At 36.3% G+C, this 13,427-nt stretch overlaps 1 protein-coding gene across 13 annotated transcripts in view; it reads right to left on the reverse strand.

Annotated features, from left to right (window-relative positions):
* NFIA (nuclear factor I A) overlaps positions 1–13,427 on the reverse strand; it is a gene marked incomplete at its 3' end in the record, with an annotated part of 555,825 nt that overhangs the window by 207,548 nt on the left and 334,850 nt on the right. The window lies entirely within an intron of this gene.

The raw sequence follows: 13,427 nt of genomic DNA on the forward strand, positions 1-13,427 counted from the left end.
ATATTTTAAGTCCAGTCATTGTTTAGTTCCAAAATACCAAAAAAACTAAGAAATTTTAAAGCAATTGCCTCAGAAAACAACTATAAAATCATTCCAGAAATACAGAACGCCATGAATTACAAACTTAAGATAGATATATATATATATATATATATAACATACATTATATATATATATATATATATATATATATATATATATATATATATATATATTCATTCCAACAACTAATATGGAGCACCTATTATATTCTAGCCACTGTGCTGGATGTTAGAGATGCAATGAGCTTCTTACTCTAGTGGGGTTGCGAATGGCTACAGTATACTGTGATAACTGCAATGACAGAAGTATATAAGGATGTTAAGGGAACAGGGAATAACCATTCCAAACGATACAACCCTTCCACTGACTGTTGCAAGAGGGCCTGGAATTTTCCAGGCTGTGGAGGGAGCCATTTGGATGGAGAGCATTCTCAGTAGAGGAACTAGAATACACAATCGCACCACACTGATACTGCAGTACTGGGGCACTGAGAAAGCACAGAATCTTGATAAACCACAAGCATCTCAACAGAGCTGGATCGGAGTGGGAGCATGGTGTACGCCAGGGTGAAAGGTGGGGCGGCAGTAATGACATCAGGGTGGTGAGGAGGGGCCACCTGTATGAAATAAGAGAGCCCTATGTGAAATGCTGAGAAATGCAAAACTTATACAGCAGGTGATGGGAGTCATTGAAGGGTTGTCAGTAAAGAAGTGATAATTCTTTTTTTGGAAAAAACACTCTTGCAGTATACTTGGAGTGCAATGAATGGGTGGAAGGGATAGATGATTGGAAAAGAATGGCAGCAAAAGGAGAGGAGGCTACAGAGATAGTCTAGGCTAGAAATAATAAAGATCTAAACCTAAAGAAAGCATGGGGGTAAGATGGGAATTGATTTCCATGCTAATAAGAAGGCAGACTTGGCAGAACCTGGTGGCTGATTAGATATGAAGCATGATGAAAGAGGAGTAAGAGATAACTTCCAGGTTGCAATTTCAGAGAAATGTATAAGGGGTAATTCAATTACATGCCATATTCTTTCCCATTCCTATAACTCTCATATCTCAGAACAGCAACTTCACAGCAGGCCTTTTCATCAAATCATTGCCAAATTATTCCTAGATATTTTGTGCTTTTTATTACTTTCCTCAATTCCATGTTTTTGTTTAGACCCTTTGTCTAACTAGACAATTCCATCATTTGTAAATAGTGATAATTTTGTCTCCTCTTTCCTAATAGTTGTAATTCTTTTTTTAAAAAAAAGACTTTATTGGGGAAGGGGAACAGGACTTTATTGGGGAACAATGTGTACTTCCACGCCTTTTTTCCAAGTCAAGTTGTTGTCCTTTCAATCTTAGTTGTGGAGGGTGCTGTTCAGCTTCAAGTTGTTGTCCTTTCAGTCTTAGTTGTGGAGGGTGCAGCTCAGCTCCAGGTCCAGTTGCCATTTCTAGTTGCAGGGGGCACAGCCCACCTTCCCTTGCGGGAGTCAAACCGGTAACCTTGTGGTTGAGAGGACGCACTCCAACCAACTGAGCCATCCGGGAGGCAGCTCGGCTCAAGGTGCCGTGTTCAATCTTAGTTGCAGGAGGCACAGCCCACCATCCCTTGCGGGACTTGAGGAGTTGAACCAGCAACCTTGTGGTTGAGAGCTCACTGGCCCATGTGGGAATCGAATCGGTAGCTTTTGGTGTTAGGAGCATGGAGCTCTAACAGCCTGAGCTATCGGGCTGGCCCTGTAATTCCTATTCTGATTCATATATTACAATGGTCCAAACTCCTAGGAGAACATTAAATATAATAATAATGGTGATAACAGTCATCTTTGTTCCTGATTTTAGTGAGGATGACTCCAAAATTTCATTATTCACTATGATTCCTTCTGTTGATACGACAGATAATTTTACCATGTTAAGGATACTGTTCTCCTTTGTTACTTGTTACCAAAGAGTTTTTAAAGGTTTAAAAATCAGTGTTGAATTTTATCAAATCCTTTTTTGCAAAAATGGTTTTGAATAAGTTTTTTGTACTTGTATCCTAGGTTCTAATAGAAAACGCAACATTTATGCATTTTGCAATAAAATTAGATTGAAAAGCTAATAAATGAATGTTAGGGAAAAAGACACATGTCTCCTGACTCAATCATACTTTAATCTTCCATAGGGCAAGGTTTTAGCACCTAGCGTAGGAGACACTCAGATAAATTCATAAATGAGTTCTCATTGAGATCATATCTGGTTTAACACTCTATTTTTCACTTGTTGAGCTCATTTAGTTTAGTAAAATCAAATAAAGGGAATTAAAAAAAAAAAAAGCAGAGTATCTTGCCCAGGGCAGCAATGTTTTTTTGGGAGCCTCCGAGTATGGAAAATATTGAAGAGATGAGATATAAATTTCCCTGCAATGTATATGCATAACAAATTTACAAGAATAAATACAAAAGATACTTGTTTTCCTTAAGAATATACAGTTAAGTAATTGGTTTGGGGATTATAATGGGGAAAATGGCATAGTAACTTATTTTTCCAAGAATAACTTTTAAGTGATAGGCTCTTTAATTTAATCTGATTTGTATACATGAATTATGAAACTTTTGACCCAATAAAGGAAAGAATCTTATCAGGTTTTTGTTTCTTTTTTCTTTTTTACTGTGACCCCATTAATCATTAATGACATATTAGACAATTCTAATGAAACATATTCATTGGCCTATATCAAACATGTATAAATGATATATATCATTTGCCTATATCAAAAAGAGGGGGAGACTTTTTGTATTATTTGGAGGGAATATTTGCATTCTTGCTTATTAATGGGTTCTTATCAGGATCTTTTCAAGTTCCCGTAAAAGAACCTTAAAGTGTGCAGATAATTAAGAGCTTTTTATTTGTTCAGAATCACTGAGCTTATTGTTGCACACAAAATGTTTTCAAATGAGAAATTAGTATTTCAGAATAAATGAGGAGGTAATAAATGCTCAAGAGCAAAGATATATAATAAGATGGCTACCTAATGTAGGAAGCTTAACTCATAAGATAAAAACATGAATCAGGGAAGATACGACACATATGGTTGTCAGAATTCTTTTGGATTTAACATGCAGAAATATCTTCACACACGTGAAAAAATAAACTGAAAGCTCCGTCCTTTCCTTCTAGTAGAATCCAGAAAAGCAAGCAATGGAATGAGTATTGCAGAAATTTCAGAAGTTCGAGAATGCCAAAAGGCTACATCTTACAGTGCGTGGAACATAACAGCTTTCCTCTTCAAACACTAGCCCTGTCACATTTTGGTCATTACTATTTGAACCATACCATCCATTCCTTTTGAACCTCTTTCTTCAGGGTAAGTGTTCAATTCCGAAGCCCAGTCCACGCCAAGGAAGCACAGATGGGTGGTTACAGCTGCACCTCCTCTGACAGACTGCAAAAGCCCGCTGGGACACTTCCCCCAGCTCTGTGTATCCATCTTGTGAGCTGGTGCAACTCCACCTTGCTCAGGGCTTTGTTGAGTGTGTCACAGGACTTTGGCCAAAATATTACGATCCGCATGGGTCTTATTAATGGAGTGAAAAATGGGATCCCAAATTACACACATACATACACACAGATCACATGTTTTTCCTGAAATGACTAACAATTCTAATCAAAAAGAACATTATAATAGTTGTTTCTTTTAAACCCTCAGAAATAGTGTATTCAGACTCTCTTCAGCAGGGTGAATGAGTCAAGTTACTCAATAGGATCCATTCAGACTGATTAAATTGGAGCCAAGCCAAAACAGATCTTCACGATCTGAGAGATAGAGATCGTTGAGGCAGCAAGAGGAAAATGACATCAAATGAAAATGTACAGAACACAATAACTGATGGGAAATAATAAGCGGGCCAGTCCAAAGGCTAGCACAGAAATTTATATTACTGAAATTTCTAGGCCTAAATCATCACAGCTCCCTTTATTTACTCATAAAACATGGGATCATTGATCTGAGACACCTACCTGTTTATTATACTAGAAAAGTCCATTTAAAGATTTTAATTAGGAATCAAGTTTCTATGCCAAATTTATATTACTTATCAATTATACTTATCTTCCAAAAATGATCTGAGTCACAAACACACACCAAATTCATACATACATACACATGCAAATTTAAAGCCAAAAAAATATATATACAAACTAAAACAAGAGAAATTATGGGGGCAAAAAACTAGGCTGATGTATTTCCTGAGGTTAAAAATTAAATTTATCTCTGAGTTTCTTGGAAGACAAGGCAAGAAGGGAAACAAGACATATAATTCTTATGAACTCGTAAAAGAAAGAATACGATCTTTTAGGAGTAAAACTTTTTCTATTGTGACTTTTGAAAAGAACAAATCAGTCTTCAAGATTCCATCAGCAATTTTAAGATTGCCTGTTCCACACAACTCCTGACCTAGATTATGAAATCAAGCTTGATAAATAAATTATGAAACAGCACAACCAATTTCTAAACTAAATGAACAAACGTTTCCAAACATTGAAAAGTCAGAAGCACCCAAAATAAAAATTGAAACCAATGGCAAATAAAGTCAACCCAAATCTCAGCAAACCCGAATCACAAAACCCTGTCGCCGCCTTGGGAATAAAATGTTGCTTGTCAGTCAAAGTGTCTGTCTAGGGCATATGGGTAAAGGTTTCAGTCTGCTATCTCCAGACTCATCTTATGGCACTGGTTCAACACCAGTGAATAGTGCTTTAAACAAAAGGAGAACTCATTCAAAATGGGCGTTTGTGAGTTACTGGTCAGTGTAGCTGTGCAGTGTGTCTGAGTGAAAACTATTGGCATGGGAAAAATGAAGTGCAGCTCCCAGGCCTTTGGAGCTTACGAAGCACTGAAAAGCAGCCGGGTGGTTAAAGCTGGCTGGCTGGTCGGAATGGCATACTTGGCTGAATGCACAGCCAGGTGGCTTGGGCATATTGGCAAACAACTGGCAACCTGCCCAATACATATGGCTTAGATTGCTTTGCTCTTCCCATGAAGCCTTCTTAGACTCTTGAGCAAGCATTAGTTTTAGAACAAAATGCATCTGAATATTAAATAAAATCTTTCAATAATATCTGTCAGGTATAAAATCCTTTTACCAAAAATAAAAACAAAAAAGATGGGATGAGGGTGGTTGCCAAACACATGCACTAAAGCATTTCTTTTTGGGGGACAGACTTTGCAGATCCCTTCTCAACCATATTTGGGCTCAATTACTTGAACTCTTCAGTTTCACAGGAGTTACAATGACCCCAGCAATCCCTGGGAAGCAGGGTGAACGTGAAGTTTACAGCAGACTGCCAAGAGGTCAGGTGACCATGGATTCTTAAAGAATACATAAAAATGCAAAATAAGTAGGGTAACTCAATGGAAATGAACACCAGATACATTTTATCAAGGAACATTATTAAATCTTGATTGACAGATAACACTAAAACGTGTTAGTATGGTCTAGCATGTAAATACTTATCTGGAGACTTGTTAAAACACAGTTTCTAAGTGCTAACTATTGAGGCACATGTTACTACTTTCCAGGCTTTACCAAGTGGCTGCCTACTGTCGATAGCATGAAGCAAACGTGAGGTTTAATAACCCCAGCTGGTGACTAATCCCCTGTAATGCTACGATAGTACCACATTAAATATTCCACACATACTATTTTCTTCTGTCACACATGTTAGCTGGGTGTCCAGCATTTCATTTTAGTTTACTGGGTATCTTAAAAGTATTAACAACTGATACATTAGCTAATTAGATTATATGAATTGTGTCAAGATCCTGTTTCACTTAGAATAATTTTTAAATGTCTGTTTATGGTCTCTTAAAATTTTAAGTCATTTATCTAATAAACTGTGTTAAATCCTCTGAAATTACTATTTGGTAGGAAGATCACAGAGTTGGTGTTGTATTATGTGGTTGGTTTCTGGGTTTTGTTTTAAGATTTTTAGCTCAGTAACAGCTCAAATACTGAAACATAAATTCATCTTTCATACTAATGAGGACCTCAAACATTAACAAATCTAAAATTTCTTAGTTACAAATATTATGATCAAAAAAAATAATTTGTGCTTATTTAGCAAATACTGAAGATATCTAAATGAGAATAGATATCTAGGTGATAAAAAATAAAATTTCCTACTACAGTCACTCCATCTCTTTTTCACACACAAAAATACTAAGTACATAAAAATTCATATAATGGCTTTACATTGACTATTTACTGAGCTGTCTGTTAAAACCTTCAAATCAATTTCCTTCTTACAGACTTCTGTAAAAAATTGAAGTTATAAAAACATTTTGTGAGGAATAGGGCAAATTAAAGCAGAAGTGTTCAATGGATTCCTATGTCATGAGTCTTGAAAATAATATTTTTTTAAAAAGTCTGTTTCCTGGTAGGCATAGAATAAAAGAGAGCTTCATTAACAAATCTCTCCAATACTCAAAGTTATGGGGTGAAAGAAGACCTTTTACAAATGGACTTCAGAGTCGCATGTAATGACCTCTGTAGCATCACTTTGTCACTACCCGTACCCTCTTCTCTTCATCAGCAAGGAGCACCACTTAGAGCTTTATTAGACCATCCCTTTGCCAATTTGGAATAGCTCCAGGCAAATCTGTCTTCCAAGGACACAGTTTAAAATACTTAAAGTAAATCGCAGTGGACTGAATGGATGTGTAGAGGAGATGGGACAACTGACTCAAGTAGCACTACTTCTGAGATAAAGTCCCTGTCCAGAAGGCACTTGGTACCCAAATGGAGACTGGACTTATTCATTTATAAGGGCTTCCATTGAGCAGAAGGGTCAGCAGGAAGATGATTTTTACACCAAAGGGGACTGAAATCCTACTTCTTCACTTAAATACAGAGAAAAAACTACACGCATAACTGCACCAAGTGTGTTTTGGGAGGTTAATAGGGGTTACAAGCAAAAAAGCGTTCCACTGACAAATAAATTTGAGAACTACTAGGTTAAACAAAGTTCTCAAACCCTGTACTATATTAATGTACATTTTAACTCTTCAAGAAGGATGACAGTATGCATTTATATTTTAAATGTATCTCATAAAATTAAAAAAACTAAAAAAAAAAAAAAAGTAACTTTTTCCCTGGAGCACATCAGACTCAGGTATTAAAAAAAATGTTATTTTGGTTAGTATGAATTTCAGGCTTTCAAAGGTTAGATTTAAGTAAAATTGTTTAAAATTAAATTGAAACGCTGAATTCAAGATAATCTACTAATTCAAAATCTTTTTAAAAACTAATTGAAATTCTTTAAAAATTTCCCTATTTTAAACACATCGTCAACTGATCTTACTGTTTTGTCCCTCAATAAATAAAATGCAATCCCATCAGCAGTAAAAAAAAAAAAGTCCCTCCTCCTCCCCACAAAAGCGCTAACTCAAACTTTTCTCTTCATATAGGCAAGAACCATCTATCTGGTAATTTGCAAGTGGAGAGGCCAGTTTTCAAACAGGCTAGTTTCCAAATATGGGTTTTAAATTATTTATTAACAAAATTTAAGGTAAATTTTCCTAGAAGGTTCCTCTGATGAAAGTTTAGTTGATATCCTCAGAAAGCCTTAGAATAAATGTTAATAGAGTTTACCACTCCAATTCCCTTCGTTTTGGCCATTGAGTTGTCTGATAAAATCATGTGAATTTGAGTACATAGAAATACAGAGGAAAGGGTGGGAAGTAATAATTATCATTCTAAATAAAATTACAGTTTACTGTCAAATGAGGAACCCACACTTGCAGACAAAAGTAAATTAGAACAAACAATTCTGGAATTATGTGGAATCTAAGAAAAAGTCAAAGAATCATTTTAGAAACATTTTTAAAAATCAATTTGTAATATTTATTTTATGTTCTAAAAATAAGTTAAATTTGGGGGAGCTTCCAAATAAACAATCTCATTTTATATTTTCATTTCCCACTATCAAACTTGAAAAAGTGTATGTTTATACAGAAGGTCAAAATTCAAATTTTGTTTCCTTACAGAAGTATAGGGAAAGACTCTTCTGCTCACAGCTGCATGGGGTACCTTTCATAAAAGCTACTTTAAAAAGTAACAAGACGCTTCTTAGATCACATCACATTTTCCTGGTAAACATTTGTTCTGTTTTATTTTAGTTTCTGGACTCTGACTATTTCCTGTCTAAAGACTAGTCTCACCTAATGGTAATAAAGGATTTATTTCTTGGTTCAAACTCCTGAAGAAAAAGTCCTTTAAATAGTGTACTTTTATTTAACTTAATTTTTTTTAAAACTGCTGTTGCAAAATTCTAGCTAAAAAGAAAAATTAAACAGTTCTAAAAATAAATAATATTTGGTTAAACAAATACACAGATTTAAAGCATATGGGTAAAAATGAATGTTAGTGTAAACACACAGCAACATTGTTTCCCTTCAAAAAAATCTCAGAGAAGAAACCTCCCTCCAAAAATGTTATTTTGGTTTAAATTGTGAAGCCATTTTTAATAACTAATCTTTTTTACTCAAGAAAAGACATTTGTATAGCCTTAGAAATCTGCTTCATTTCACTCTCTGTGTAAAACTGCATATGAAAAGTATATTTATAAAAGAAATACCAGACTTGGAATTATTTATGTCATTGTAGCATATATGTAATAAATGAGTTCACTGGAGATACATATGTATCTTACATACATAAAGGTTGAATTCCGTCCTAAAACTTATTCTAAAAAGTTTTCTTTTCTCACCGAATCAGATTTTAAAGTCTTAGAAAGCATTATTTCAATGTAACAGTGTGTTACCTATACTTTGGCAAAACGGGGTGTAGCTTTTCCCCAGATGCGCTTATCCACCCTAAAAACCCACCATTAAAGTCAGTAAATTTTACAATATACTGCTCTTGGCTCAGGGCTCAGAGGGTTCAGTTAGTTCTCTTTTCTCGTCCTAAGTTAAAGGAAGGCTATAAGGACTCAGATATTAAGCTTCTGATAACATTCACCCAAAAATGGGTAACTAGAGTTGCATAAATCTGCATTTAATAGATGTTTCAGGAATGAAAACAGGTTGAAAATATACTAATAAGGAGAAAAGACAAGATACACAGAAACCCAGCTGCAAGATTCTTAAGGGTGTAATGGAAACCTTAGAAACAAAATGCAAATTACTTCACTTTCTTTGCAATCTAACACTCTTGGTTTTATATGTAATATTTTACATCATTACTATGACAATGTTCTTTGAAGGTACTCCTTTTGTCCACTAAGTTAAAAAGGCACATAAGAAGAAGCACATGAAACTTTTAAACTTCTCTGTAATGAAAAAGACGCCATACTATCAATTTCTAGAGTAAAAACTAAACAAGTAGATCATTTAAAAACTTTTTATAGTGATGGTGTTTGATATAACTTTCAAAAAAGTATCTTATTTTAGGGAAATTTTTGAATAAAAATGTTCTACTTAGTTCAGGCTGCTTTGGAAGCCCAAAGACCAACTGTTCAGTTTTAACAAACCAACAATGTCTGCTCATTTTGCCCAAATCTTTTCAGCTTAAATATTCACAATGTGCCATTATTACCGAATCATTATCTGCCTTTAGCTCTGACAACAGCATCATACGGACTATGAAAGGCTCCTTTCTTCTCATGATTAGTCCCTAAAACATTTCCTCATCTTACAGTGCTTTTCAACTTCCCAGAATGCATTGCTCAATTACAGTGCTGAAATTAACTGTATGCCACTCTTATTTATCGAGAAAAGAATAATCAAGTACTCCAAACCATGTCATGGGTTGCCCACAATCTTATATCAAATTTCAAGTAATAAAAATATTAACCCTTTCAGGATGCAAATTTTAAAAATCAACCATTTATCTTCACTTTTTGGGCTATGTCTTAGGGAAAAATATCAATAGTTTGGATATCTGATGTTCTTTATGATGTATACCTTTACAATGAATTCAAGGTACCCATGGAAGTTCTATTATTCTTAAAATAAAGATCTATCTGAATTTTTTAAAGTAAATTTTGATCTTTAAACCCAAATTCATTCCTTCTTTGCTTAGAAAGTGGGATTTCCTTCACTTCTATAAATGCACACCATGGGACTGCTGCAAATTATCTTTCTGAAAGCAGCAAACAGAAATAAATAAAAGCCCTGAGATTAAAGTGTTCCAATTCCACAGTAATTTTGTTTATTTCACTATATAGCACCTCTTCCTCAATAATAATAGTAATCTTATTAAACAGAGAATGTGAGTTATTCTTTTAATATGCTCTTCAAATAGGTGCAACTCTAATAGGTATTATTTTGAGTATGACGTTATAAATTGTTTGCTAATCTTCAAAGATTATTAAATTCATTATTTCTATATTTTATGGATGCTATATTCAAAGTGCTTATAGAATTTAAAAATGGATTACATATCAAATATTACAGTTGAAATATAAGTAAAGGAGATGGACTGGGTAAACAAAAACAAAAAGCACAGAACAAAATAAAAAAAGCTATGATTATACTCACTTCAAGTACTTGTATGAATAGGGATGGGAACATTTAACACATGTGGATTTGTATTTATTTGTTTTATACCTTCAGCCAACAGAAGAATGCAAATAAAAACACTTTTTAAACCTCAAAGATACTTACTAACCCATGCATACATTAATCATTCATACCGCATGATTATTGTTCAGTATTTTCTGCAATAACAAATTGGAGGGTGTGGGGGTTATTGTGGGTTTCAGCAAACCACATTCTATTTAGGCAAAGCCAAGTATTAAAGAAAGGCCTAACTTGCCAAACCAAGATAAATACATGCCATTATTATGATTACATAAAAGCCACTGTTCTCAGCCTTACAATTTCTCTTATAATTGGCACTATTATAATTAAATGGATTCATATGTTTACAATTCTTCTTTGAATTGTAAAGTGATTTAGCAATGATAGTGTCTCTAATTTCTTTTAACTATACTGACAGACTTCACTTAATCAGTGGTCTAAATACCGCATTGCCACAATAAATTAGGTAAATACCCAGTAAGGCCTGAATTGCTATTGAGTTTAAGTATGTTATAATAAGGTAGCAAGTAACTTCTCCAAAGCCTGCTGCTGGAATAGCCCACAAACCCACAAATTGGAGGGGACGGGGTAAAGTATTCCAATGGCATTTAAAATATTCTATGATGGATACAGAAGCATGTGGGCAGACACACACACACACACACACACACACACACACACACACACTGCACAGTTGAAACCCCATGTTGAAACCCCTAAGTTTTGAAAACAAGCAGGAAGTGAAAGATTATTTTAAAAATATAAGCACTAATTCTGGTCAAGACGGAAGAGTAGGTAAACTCTGTACTTGCTTCTTCACAAGACCACCTCAAAATTACAACTAAACTACAGAACAACCATCACTTAGAATTGTCTGAAGTCTAGTGGAACAGAAGCCCTATAACTAAGGATATATAGAGGAAGCTACGTTGGGACTGCTAAAAGGGGCTGAGACATGGGGTAGGTCCCACATCCACGTATAGTGATTAAAAATTGGCAGGGATATCTCAGAGTGAGGGGTTCCAGGCCCAGGGTTCCAGTGCTAGGGAGAGAAGGCCCATAACTTCTGGCTGTTAAAATCAGCAGGGATTCCACCTGGGTGAGATGGAGGGCTGCTGGAGTCCAAGGTGTTCCTCTCAAAGGGCCTGGGCACTGGCTCACTTGCTGACACATTCACTAACTGAGCACCAGTGCTGAGGTAACAGCTCAAAAGCCACCAGGAACATATGGGGAGGAAATGAATTGTCTGGTTTCAGAGAGAGGGCTGGAGGAGCAGCTTTCTCCCAGACAGAAGTACAGGCAAATGACATTTTCCTTTGCTGAGCTCCCTTCCACCCAGACTGCACATGCAAATGGACCCCACATCTGAGTCTCCATCAACCTAGCTAACACCACTCACCCCACCCTGGTGATTCCAAGAGCCCCTCCCGACCCAACTTGCAGGTCTACCCCAATCTGCTTCCAGTGACATTTCCATACAAATGGCCTGTCTTGGCTTATGCTGAAGACTTTACTAAAATCTCAGATTCACAAACCCCAAACAAGCAGCATATTGCCTGGGTGTTCCCTATACTTTTTGCTAAGCAGCCCCAAGCCTGGCACTAGTGGCACTGGCCTTAGTTTTCTTAGAGCTTAGCTTCTCCCAGGCACCTCCAGGCCCAGCACAAGTGTCATCCATCCACAGGTCCCTCTGTAGTTCATTCCAAGTGGCCCCAGGAAGGTCAGACTGTGTCTGACTTTCACATATAACAGTGCCCTTCCCAAGAAGCCCCAGAATCACACCAGAGAGCCACCCAATTACCTCCACAAATGACACACACAAAGGGCAGACGCAGCAGACACCAGAGCCCCACTAAAGCAAATCCTCTCCATAGAGTCAGCCTCTGCACAACAGCTCCTCCACTGTAATCATGGCCAGTCCTCACAGCCAATCAGCCTAAGGATCAATCCCTCCCACTGAAGGGCCAACAGCAATCAAGGCTCAACTACACCACAAGGACACACACAACTCACACAAGAGACACACCTGGAGCACCTGGCTCAGGTGAACATGGAGACTGTGCCATTAGGCCCCACAGGACACCTACTACATAAGGTCACTCTACTAAGACGGGAAAAGATAGCAGCTCTACCTAATACACAGAAACAAACACAGGAGGGCACCTAAAATGAAGAGATAAAGAAACATGTCCCAGAAGAAAGAACAGAACAAAGCTCCTGAAAAAGAACTAAACAAAATTTATCAGATGCAAAATTCAAAACACTGGTTACAAGGATGCTCAATGATTTCTGTGAGAATTTCAACCAAGAGATAGGAAACATAAAAATGGGAGATAGAAAACAGAGAAGCAGAGGATCAAATCTGTGATTTGGAAGATAAAGTATCAGAAAACACCCAATCAGAACAGCAAAAATAAAGAAGAATCAAAAAAAGAAGGAAGGAAGGAAGGAAGGAAGGAAGGAAGGAAGGAAGGAAGGAAGGAAGGAAGAAAGAAAGAAAGAAAGAAAGAAAGAAAGAAAGAAAGAAAGAAAGAAAGAAAGAAAGAAAGAAAGAAAGAAAGAAAGAAAAGAAAGAAAGGAAGAAAGAAACAACACACACACAAAATGAGGACAGTTTAAGGGGCCACTGAGAACATCAAGCATACCAACTACTCGCATCATAGGGGTACCACAAGGAGAAGAGAGAGAGCAAAGAATTGAAAACTATTTGAAAACATAATGACTGAAAACTTCCCTAACCTGGCAAAGGAAACAGACATACAAGCCCAGGAAGCACAAAGAGTCCCAAACAAGATGAACCCAAAGAGGCCCACCCCAAGACACATCATAAT

The sequence above is a fragment of the Rhinolophus hipposideros genome (assembly GCF_964194185.1).
Source record: "Rhinolophus hipposideros genome assembly, chromosome: 8".
Lineage (NCBI taxonomy): Eukaryota > Metazoa > Chordata > Mammalia > Chiroptera > Rhinolophidae > Rhinolophus > Rhinolophus hipposideros.